This window comes from Lactuca virosa, chromosome 5, assembly GCF_052849685.1.
Source record: "Lactuca virosa cultivar CGN04683 chromosome 5, Lactuca_virosa_CGN04683_v6, whole genome shotgun sequence".
NCBI classification, from domain to species: Eukaryota; Viridiplantae; Streptophyta; class Magnoliopsida; order Asterales; family Asteraceae; genus Lactuca; species Lactuca virosa.
In genome coordinates this window covers 117279568-117291141 of record NC_136430.1, presented here as the reverse complement: position 1 = coordinate 117291141, position 11574 = coordinate 117279568, and positions in this window count along the sequence as shown.

The following is an 11574-nucleotide window of genomic DNA, read 5'->3' as shown; positions in this document are numbered from 1 at the left end:
GAAAGTTGTGTATAATTAGTATACGGGTTGACCACCCCACTTGTGACTGTTAGCTATAGTCAACCAAAAGCGAGTGATGAACTATCCTTTTACTTGTTATTGTTCCGGCGTCGATGAAGCGTACGGTGTTGTTCTCATGGTAAATCATGAGTGTGTTTGTTTCTCATGGTAAATCATGAGTGTATTTTATCAGAGGTATTATGTCACAACCGCGGTTACAGGCTCATGGTAGCAAATTGTTAGAAGCATTATACTTTGTCGTATACAAGTATTAGTGTTAAGTATAAGTTTCCCCCTACTTATACCTTAGGTTTAAGGAATGTTTAGGTATAATACTTAATTGATAAGTAAACTATTATACCTAATATACCTACTAAATGTTGGAGAGTCAAAATGATACTTTCAAAACTATGGAGTCAAAACCTATGGACTCACCAACTTTATGTTGACGTATTTTAAAATGCATGTGTTTTCAGGAACTTGAAAAGCGGGTATGTATTCGAACAGAAGAAGTTTTAGTATTACTTTTCTGTTCATTAAGAAGTATGCCATAGTCGGATATTATGTAATAGGTTCTAGAAAAACAGTTATGTAACTTTCAATTATCAATAAAGGTATGTATTTTCTTAGTACTATTCAATGTATGTTATATAATTGTGATACGAAGAATGACGTTACAGTACCCCGTGTTTCCGCTGATGGTTGGGGGTGTGACAGGTTCTCACCTCCTCGATTGGATCGGAGCATCTTAATTTTCCTGCCCAGCTGATTCTCCACTTCTTGCTTAAACTCTTTGAACTTTTCAAAGGTTTTTGACTTGTGCTTGATTAACTAGATATACCCATATCTGCTATAATCATCGTTGAAAGTCACATAGAAGCGATTCGCATCCCTTGTGGTGGATCTAAAGGGCCCACATACATTGGTATGTATTGTTGGATTAATGTCTAAGTCCATAACTATAATTGGTAAGACTTGACCCGACCCGGCATGGTCCATTTGGGTTGCATGGCATCGGGACAATTGGATAGACAAGATGAGGAAAAATGATACTAGTGATTTATATTAATATATTATAAGTTCTAATATATTAATATATAATCATATTATTTAATTAGTATTGATCAAGAATTAATTTATAATTAATTAAGTGATCAAAAGGAACTAGTTAAATATGGACTCTAAGATATATGTGTGTGATGGGCCAAGTTCATTTAGGTTGGGCTAAGCTTTCATGGATAGTCCATGGAGTGTTTAACCCATGGATCATATGAAATGAAAGGTCATGGGTATTAGGGTTTAACCCTAATCTCCACACTATATAAAGATGTCCTTGGTTGGTGAAATGGGCACTAGTGTGTGTACACAAAAGGGCAAGGCCGATTTCACTAGAGAGAACCAAAGTATCCTTATTCTCAAGGTTATTCCAAGTGTCCATGGTGTTGTGTGAACCATTTGAGGTGTCACACTTGGGGCACTAGGCACTCAAGCTTCATGAAGACAAGTTACATAAAAAAAAGGTATGTATTCTATCTATTTTATTACCCAAGTATATGATATTTGTATGCTAGTATAGGGTAATATCTTGGAAACTTCATATTTGCATGTATAATAGAGAAAACATAGATCCAAGGTATTTAGGGTTGTATGTGCACCATAGGATGTTGTAGTATACTAAAACTCAACAGTGGTATCAGAGCCATGGGTTGTTTTCTGTTATATTCATGCAAATGTTTGATTTTCAAAGTTGAAAAAAAATGAAAAAAAAAACATGAAGTTTGTCAAATTTTAAGATAATTACTTGTTTTGTGAAAAACTAATTATTTGTAAAATTTGAATCATTTGCTATATGAGTTGAATTAGGTCAAATTTAGTAAAAGATAAAATGATATGATTATTTTATTAGTTTTAAAAGTTTGATCTAAATGTTTTAAGGAGTTACAAATTTTGTCATAAAATTTTAGAGCTCAAAAAGTTTTTTTTAAAGTTGTGATCTTATGTGTTTTGAAACCTCCATAAGTTATGGATATGAAAAGCTTTTAAAAAAAAATTTGTTTTTATGGAGTTACAAAATTTGGTGTTAATGTTTTAAAGAATTCCATAACTTATTCTTAAGTTATGGAACATGAAAAGTTTCATCATAAAACAAGCATTTAACTCCATAAGTTATGGATTACCAAAAGTTCTATGTTTCCTTGATTTATGAGTTAGTTTAGATTAATGGAAAAAAAATTTGTGTTTTAGTTGTTTTCAATCCCTAATTAATCTAAAAGTTGTTCATAAAATGTGTTTTTTTGTAATTTGTCCTCAAGTTATATGAAAAGTCACATTTATGAATCTTAAAAAACTCATAAATATGCCTTAGGTTACAAAAAAAATGAAGAGTCTTTTCTTATAAATAGTTTTTATGGCTCCATAACTTGTCCTCAAGTTATGGATGTCCAAGAGTCTCTTCATTAAAAGTTTTAAAGCTTTACTTAAAACTCATAAGTTATGAAAATTCAAGAGTTTTGAATAGTTTCAAAACTTGCCCTCAAGTTTTGGAATTTGAAAAGTTTTCTCTAATGAATACTTTAATTCCAAGTTAAGCCCTTAGAATTTTAAAAGTTAAAATTCAACCCTTATACTTTATAATATTATAAGTTAATAATATATATATATATGTGTATAAGAGCAAGTCAGTCTTACCATTAGTAGGACTCATTCACGAAGCCGGTCTATAAGGGGGGTATAAGGTTGTTGCCTATAAAATGGCAGCTTAATGGGTGTCCACTCTCACCCACCGCTTCCTTGACTGGTGGAGGGTCGTTAGCCGAACAGGTAGGACAAGAACTATAATTCTCCCTTCATTAAAAGTATTAATGATAAATACTAAGTAACTAAACCTTTTATTAATTCCCAATCTTAGTTACTTAGGAAAACGTGAATAAGGTGCTAATCCATGAAATTACACTTTGCACTTTGTTTAAACCGTTAGTGGAGCGTGTGTGGTTAACCGACACACTAACCTAGATTTAACAAAGTAGGCAAAGGGTAACTTAATATTTATCATAGTATCGGTGGAGCTCGTGTGGTTAACCGGCACATCGATTGAGGGGTAAATATTAAGGGTACCAAGTATATTTGCATGGTTACTTCACACCTTGTTTTGTGATCCGCGGCATCCCAGTCACAAAACCTGAAGGGCACACTCGAGATTGAAACATGCCATTGAAAAGTTCAATGAATCTCAAAAGATCTAGGAGTTTCAAATCCAAGTAAAAACCTAATTAAATTATTTCGTTTTTCATGGTGGAAATTGGTAAATCGTCATTTACCTACTTTCAACTATTTTATAACTCGGATTACGGCATCCCTCTTCCAGTTATAAATAGGTTGTTGGATCCTAGCCTTAATATTTCATATTGGGTGTTATATTAAGGACTTTAGATCAACTATCTTGAATATCTCCCAAAAGATGTCTAGTTCAGACATCTATGATCTTCCCAAATCTCTTGGAACTTTACTTCCTCCACCTCCTCCAATTATTCTCCCTAACCCACAAGTTCAAGGTCACTCAAGCCCTAATGGCAAGCAAGGTCTATGTGTGATCACATCTTAGAGATGAAGTCACATATTGACAAGCCGAGAGAGTTGGGTGTCAAAGTCTTGAGAAAGTTGGATGTTCAATCACTTTCTAAGTCACATAGTGAGTTCCTTTGGGACTACTATGAAACAGACTATGACATGAACCTTAATGATCATATCTATTTGCTTGGTGCTGCTGAATCAACAATGATTTGGAACAATAGCAAAGCAAATTTGATTAGAAGATCAACTTCCCAAAAACTTTATGGATAGTGACAATGGTGACACTGGAAATCCAGAAAAAGCATTCTCTTCCTAATGGAAAGGGATTGGCCATAGTCAACCCGGTTGACCAAATGGTAAAGAGAAAGGCCAAGTCTGAGATAGTCCCATTACCAAAGGGTCCATATGTTTATTTTGCCAAAGGAAGGGGCGTTGATTGCAAAGCTGCCAAATTTACCTAAGGATGTTAAAGTCAATAAGTTTGACTCTACATCAGGTAGAGCCCATTATCTAACTCTGTTAAGTTCTATTCTGAGATCCTCATTACATGATGTGACTGGGTCACATGTTGATGTTTTAAGAATCAAAGAATAGAGAGAAATCTTAAAGGAAGTATATGCTGATTCTGATCGCGAAGGTGGATTTCGATCGCATCAGAATTTTGAGCAGTTGCTTAAGAAGTTATGATATATTGCTAAGGAATAGATAACAACAATTTTCCATGTGGATTGTAAGGATAAGTTTTTCCGCAAAGTTTTAAAATAAAAGAAAATTGTTTAATTTTATTTATTTGAAGTATCCTTACAATGGCATTTGTGGAAAATTGTTGCTTATATGATTCCACTGACAGCAATATTGGAAAATGGATTTGATTCTTTCATTTGTGGTAGTGTCTAAATTTACCAAATCAGGAAAGTTCCTCATCGCCCAAGTTTCAATTGGACCGAAACTTGGAATCATGCAAGTTGAATAGTATGATGAATGAGAACTTTCAAGCATTGGAAAATCAAGACTAATTACTTGTTCACATGGATGTGTGAGTCAAGTGAAGGACTAAAGGGATCGAGTACACATTCTTGTGTACTGGTCATGTCCACCACAAAGCTCGTTAAGACTATTTGATTTACTAAAGTTTAGTAAATATGCTTATACTTACAAGTTTAAGTATAATTCTAAAACATTGGAAAAGTCTCAATGTATGGCATAACGAATGGGAAGAATCAAATTAGGCAGAAAGAAAAAAGTTTCTCAAATCTGAAAAGATGGGAGAGTACTTTAGTATCATGTTTGTGATCATCTTAATGATTTAGAAATCATATCACAATTAGTCCTCTAAAGGTCATCTTAGTGCATTCTTATGACTAAGAAGAGGAGTCATGAATTGTTGAAATGGTTAGATCAGGAAGATGAGTCATACTTCGTTCCAGAACAATTCTTAGAGTCATACTCCAAGACTATAAGTTGAGTGACATATCTTAAAGAAAGTTTTATAACACTTGTCAAATATAAGAGTAAAAGTGTCCTACTCTTGTACATTTGAAGTTGGTAAGTTGTGATGTTTTGGATTAAACAAAGACCAACTAAGGCCAATTGTGTGAAGTGTTTGTCTTGATAAAGAATCCGCACTATCCCTTGAATATTTGACAAGAGAGTCTTATATGTCAAGAGGACAGTGGGAGTCTTAAAGGTCTTGAAAGTCTCAAGAACTAATCAAGAATAAAACCTGAGATTCTTCACTAGCACACAGCTTGAGGTTTATAACCTATCGTGTTGACATATTCTGTGCCCATTCCAGTTAAAGTTGTCTTTGCATAGGAGTTCTGTAAGTTCTCAATTGGTTGCATAACAACTTGGAAGCAATGGTAGGCCCTGTACTGCCAGGTGGCAATAAGTTAAGATTGCACAAGTTCAATCCATATGAGTTTGGATTTGTCACTAACCTAGTCTTGTGATTATGGTTTTGAAAAAAAATTCATATGGATAGGAACACATATACCATAAAATCTAAGGCTCATAAGGTTTCTCTCCGATTCATGAAAATGATGGTGAGGAAACACTTCCACCAAGTAGATTTGAAGAAGATGGCAAAAGGTCTAAACAATTGAGACTATGATTACGGCATCCCTTTTCATAGTTCTGAAATTCTTTAGACACACATGCATGCTATCTAAGGAAAGGTGTATGATTTTGATAAAGTCTTATCAAGCCAATCTCGTCTCATAAATCTGAACTTTGGTAAGAAATTCAGTAAAGTATTGACTTCTAGAAGCCCAGCTGATTTCTGAGTACATGTCAAAGCTAGTGGGAGCATAAGTGTTATGCTAATAATCATCATGTTAGTGGAGCATGATAATTATGATAAATATTGCAAGTTAGCAATGTTAATTATAGAAAACAAAAGTTCCAATTCGTGAAGTTGCAGGGGTTGGACAAGTTGTTTTGCTATAATTAAGGGAGAGGATATACTTCATTTCAGTTCTAAAGGCTTAGATTGAGACCTTAATCATCTTTAGTCAAGAATATATATATATATATATATATATATATATATATATATATATATATATATATATATATAGATATATATATATATATATATATATATATATATATATATGAATTTCATGTTGGATTGGTTCAACTTAAGGAAATTCTATATATTGCGTTCTCAAAATTCGATTATGATTACGGCATCCCTCTTCATAGTCAAATTTTGAAAACATGGCAAATAAAAATATTGTAGCAAAAGACTGGTCTAGAATCATGTCTTTATGTGAGACATCATGAATCGTGTCCCATTTGCTTTGTGTACAGGATCGATTGCATGTGCTATAATATTTGTCCTTTCTAAATTTTCCGAATGCCCAGAGGTATTAAGAAGGGAAAAGGTCTAGAATTGGATATGACTAAAAGGATTAAGCAATTGTCGAGGACAATCTACGGTTTACCAAAGATTGGTTGCTCAGGGACAGTTGGAACTATAGTGTTTAATTTTGGAAGGACCATATTGACATATTCTGAAAAGAGGCATCTCTTGTTCAGAAGTGATAGTCAAAATGAGAATATGGAGTTGTCTCCATAGGTGGAAGTTATCTGTGTAAGATTAGAAAACTTAATGCAAGAAGCATGTTCAAAGCAATGTACTTTGAATATGAGACTTAGTTTCCATGGAGTTGAACTCCATTGGAATACCTTATAATGACTGTTGACAAGTCTTTGTGACTTTGTACACATTCATTACAGGAGGGTCAATGCATATAAGTTTAAAATCTAAACAGATTTCGATAAATGATAGGAATTTGAAATTCTCACATTTTTCGATAAGGATTTGGAAGTGTGAAATTAGAATCATTGAAATTATGTTCAATTGGTTTATTTCACAAAGTAAGGATCATAGAAAAAATAGAGTGCATACTTGGTGTATGGCAAAGCTATTGTTTTGAAAAACATAGTGTACTTGCTTGGAGCATGGGACAACTAGTGTTTTTAATTCAAGTATAAAGTTGATAAAACCGAAACAATGAATAATGAGTAATCAGTATGGTGATAAATAAAAGTGTCTTATTTATATTCATAGGTTTTGATACCATATTAGATTCAATTATTCTTGTGTTTCACTTTGCATGTTTTGACTTCCAGAATAAACTAGGTCATTCTTCCTAAATGACTAAGTTATTCAAACTATCCACAGTCGGTCATATGTTGGAAGTAGATATGAATCAAGACTGTCATGGGTTGGCTTGTAGAAGCCTAAGATGTTGGACAATTCGGTGCTACAACACTCATGAGTGCTCATAAGTTCTGAGTATTGGATTCAACCCACGCTCATTTAAATCACTTCATGGATTTTATCACGAGTGATCATGAGACGATAATATCTTATATTCTTCAAACCTAGAGATATGAGTTGTTACTATGAGTTGGTTATACATTGATTGCATGAAAACGCATTGGTAACTCGATGTTATAAAACGTGCCTTTGTGTATGATTCAACAAGTAGTAGAACAAGCCATATGAGTCGAAGTTTATCCATTCCTTTTACCTTCGGGATAAAAGCGATATATGTGGGCCCCTCGATGATTTAGTGATGAGACATGTGAGTGCTTGGCCAAGCCAGGACTGATTTGATTTGTTCAATCAGTCAGTCATCATGAATCAGAAATCGGGAAACAACAAATGGACAGAGAGAATGATTTATAATCCATGTCTCAGTCCATATGATATCTAGAATGGAGGAATATATGATCCCTTATCTAATGGACAAGTCATTGACAAATGTCAGAGTTCATCGGCAAGGTCAGAGTTCGACAGAAGCTTTTGAGAGCTACGACTGCTTGTCAGGGTTTGAAGTCATACTCAATAATAGTTTTAGACTTATCCAAGTGGGAGACTGTTGGATTAATGTCTAAGTCCATAACTATAATTCGTAAGACTTGACCCGACCCGGCATGGTCCATTTGGGTTGCATGGCATCGGGACAATTGGATAGACAAGATGAGGAAAAAGGATACTAGTGATTTATATTAATATATTATAAGTTCTAATATATTAATATATAATCATATTATTTAATTAGTATTGATCAAGAATTAATTTATAATTAATTAAGTGATCAAAAGGAACTAGTTAAATATGGACTCTAAGATATATGTGTGTGATGGGCCAAGTTCATTTAGGTTGGGCTAAGCTTTCATGGATAGTCCATGGAGTGTTTAACCCATGGATCATATGAAATGAAAGGTCATGGGTATTAGGGTTTAACCCTAATCTCCACACTATATAAAGATGTCCTTGGTTAGTGAAATGGGCACTAGTGTGTGTACACAAAAGGGCAAGGCCGATTTCACTAGAGAGAACCAAAGTATCCTTATTCTCAAGGTTATTCCAAGTGTCCATGGTGTTGTGTGAACCATTTGAGGTGTCACACTTGGGGCACTAGGCACTCAAGCTTCATGAAGACAAGTTACATAAAAAAAAGGTATGTATTCTATCTATTTTATTACCCAAGTATATGATATTTGTATGCTAGTATAGGGTAATATCTTGGAAACTTCATATTTGCATGTATAATAGAGAAAACATAGAACCAAGGTATTTAGGGTTGTATGTGCACCATAGGATATTGTAGTATACTAAAACCCAACATGTATGAGATCCAATAAACCCACACCCCTTTCACAAGTACCAGGAAGGGTGACTTGGTCATCTTTCCAAGTAAACAAGATTCGCACGTGTCATCGTCCCTAAGGTCGAATGACTACAACACTCCATCCTTTTGGAGTTGGGCTATGCGCTTCTTGTTGTCATGTCCAAGACGACAATGCCACAAGCATGCCTTATCCACACTATTAGAAGAATCGATATGCAACACATCATTTCCTAAGTTGTCTACAACCATCACAGTTTCATATATACCATTACAAGGTAATGCTTCAAAATAGAAAGTACCATTAAAGAAAGCATTAATAGAACCATTTTCATTATTAAACGAAAATCTAAAACCTTGTTTATATAAACCATGAAAATAAATAATGTTTCGTGTCATTTCTGACGAATAGCAACACTTATTCAAATCTAGACCTAACCCACTACTAAGCACTAAAGAGTAAACTCCAATATTGGTGACAAGCGACGCTTTCCTATTCCCCATGATCAAGTTTATTTTCCCATGCTCCACATCCCTACTTCTTCTTAGACCCTGCAAATCAGAACAAATGTGAAAACCACATCCTGTATCAAGGACCCAAGACATAGCATGTGATGAGTTATTATATTGAATAGTATAAATACCTGCAAAGGATGGCTTTATCTTCCCATCCTTGATATCTTGCAGATACTTCGGGCAGCTTTTTTTCCAATGCCCTTTGTCGTGGCAGTAGAAGCACTCTGTATCCTTCGGGTTGGAAGAGGGAGCAGCAGGACCAGCTTTGGTTCCACTTGAAGAGGTACCATCATGAGACTTTCCCTTGTGGCTCTTAGAAGGAGCCATCCTCTTATTTCCTTTTCCTTGCCCAATAGCCAAAACCGGGGCAGCAGTAGTAGGAGTAGACGCAACAGATTTGCCTTTCAGACTACTCTCAGCAGTCCTTAGCAGGCCTTGAAGCTTTCCTAGAGTGACCTCCTCCTTGTTCATGTGGTAGGTCATACGAAACTGGTCGTAGAAAGGAGGTAAGGAGTGTAGAATGATATCTATGGCTAGCTCCTCATTGAAGTTAACATTTAACTTCAGCAATTGGTCCACATATCTCTGCATTTTCTGTAAGTGGGCCGTGATGGACTCTCCATCCTTTAGTTTAGTAGTGATCATCGCAGCGATGATGTCATACCGTTCGTGCCTAACACTTTTATGGTACCTTTCCATCAAATCTTAGTGCATCTCGTAGGGGTAGTAGTCCTCGTAGGACTTTTAGAGTTCAGCTGTCATTGTTGCAAGCATGATGCAATGAACCTTCGTAGCATCTCGCTCGTGGGTTTTGTAAGCAACGATTTGTTCAGGAGTAGCAGTGTTGACATTGACTTCTTTCAGCTCCTTGCGAGAACATACTCTTTGTCCTCGTAACGGGTGACCATGTGGATGTTGTGGATCAAATCGTTGAAATTGGATCCATCAAATATCACCCTCCCACACAAGTTCATGAGTGAGAATGAGCCGGAAGGGGTCGAGACAGAAACGTTGTTGTTGTTCGAAGTAGACATCTGAAATAGAAAAGGAACAAAGTTTAGATTAGATAAGAATCCCCAATTAAACACCCAAATGAGAAATCAGGGTTAGGACCCAACAAAATTATTTACAATTTAGAAAAGGGATGCTGTAATCCAAACTGCAAATAACTTGAAGGTAGGTAAATGGCGATTTACCAATTTCCACCATGAAAAACGAAAAGGCAATTAAGTTTTAAATGTATTGAAACTCCTAGATCTTTTGAGATTCATTGAACTTTTCAATGGCATGTTTAAATCTCAATATGCCCTTCAAGTTTGTCACTGGGATACCGAGGATCACAAACAAGGTGTAAGCAACCATGCAAATATACTTGGTGCCCTCGATGTCATTTACCACCTAATCAATGTGTCGGTTAACCACACACGCTCCATTGATCTATGATAAACATTGAGTCACCCTTTGCCACCATTGCTAGTCCCAAATTAGTGTGCCGGTTATCCATGCACGCTCCACTAACGACTTGGCAGGGTGCAAAGTGTAATTTCATGGAATAGCATCATTTCACATTTTTCCTAAAGTAACTAAGATTGGAAATTTTATAAAAAAAACATTTAGTTACTTTATTAAACATTATACTTTTAATGAGGAATTAGTTGGCATATCTTACCCGTTCGGCTAACGACCCTCCACCAATCAAGGAAGTGGTGGGTGAGAGTGGAAACCCATTAAACTGCCATTTTATAGGCAGCAAGCTTATACCTTCCTTATAGATCGGCTTCGTGAATGAGGCCTACTAACGGTAAGACTAGCTTAATCTTATACATATATAGTAATTAATGTTATAATATTATAATAGTATAAGGGTTAAATTTTAAACTTGTAAAACTCTAGGGTTTAGAATTTAAATATTTCAACTTTAAACTTTTAATCAAAAATTTAAATTCCAAAACTTGAGGGCAAGTTTTGAAATATTTCAAAACATCTTTTAGATCAAATTTGAAAAATCATTAATTATTCTTATTATTAATATTTATCACATAATTTGACCTAATCTATTTCCTTTACAAGATAATTCAAATAAAAAATACAAATAATTAATTTTATCTTATAAAACAAGTAATTATCGTATTTATGACAATTATACTTTAATTGAATTAGGATAATCAATACCATATTGAAAAAATCGAGTTTTATCAGTCAAAAACATTTTTGGTAATTATCCCAATTCGATTTTAGTCAAAATCCCGAAAAATCAGCCACCAGACGAGCCGACTCGCCGAGTCACAGAACAGGACTCGTCAAGTAGCCTTGACTCGTCGAGTGCATCTGGTGACTCGAT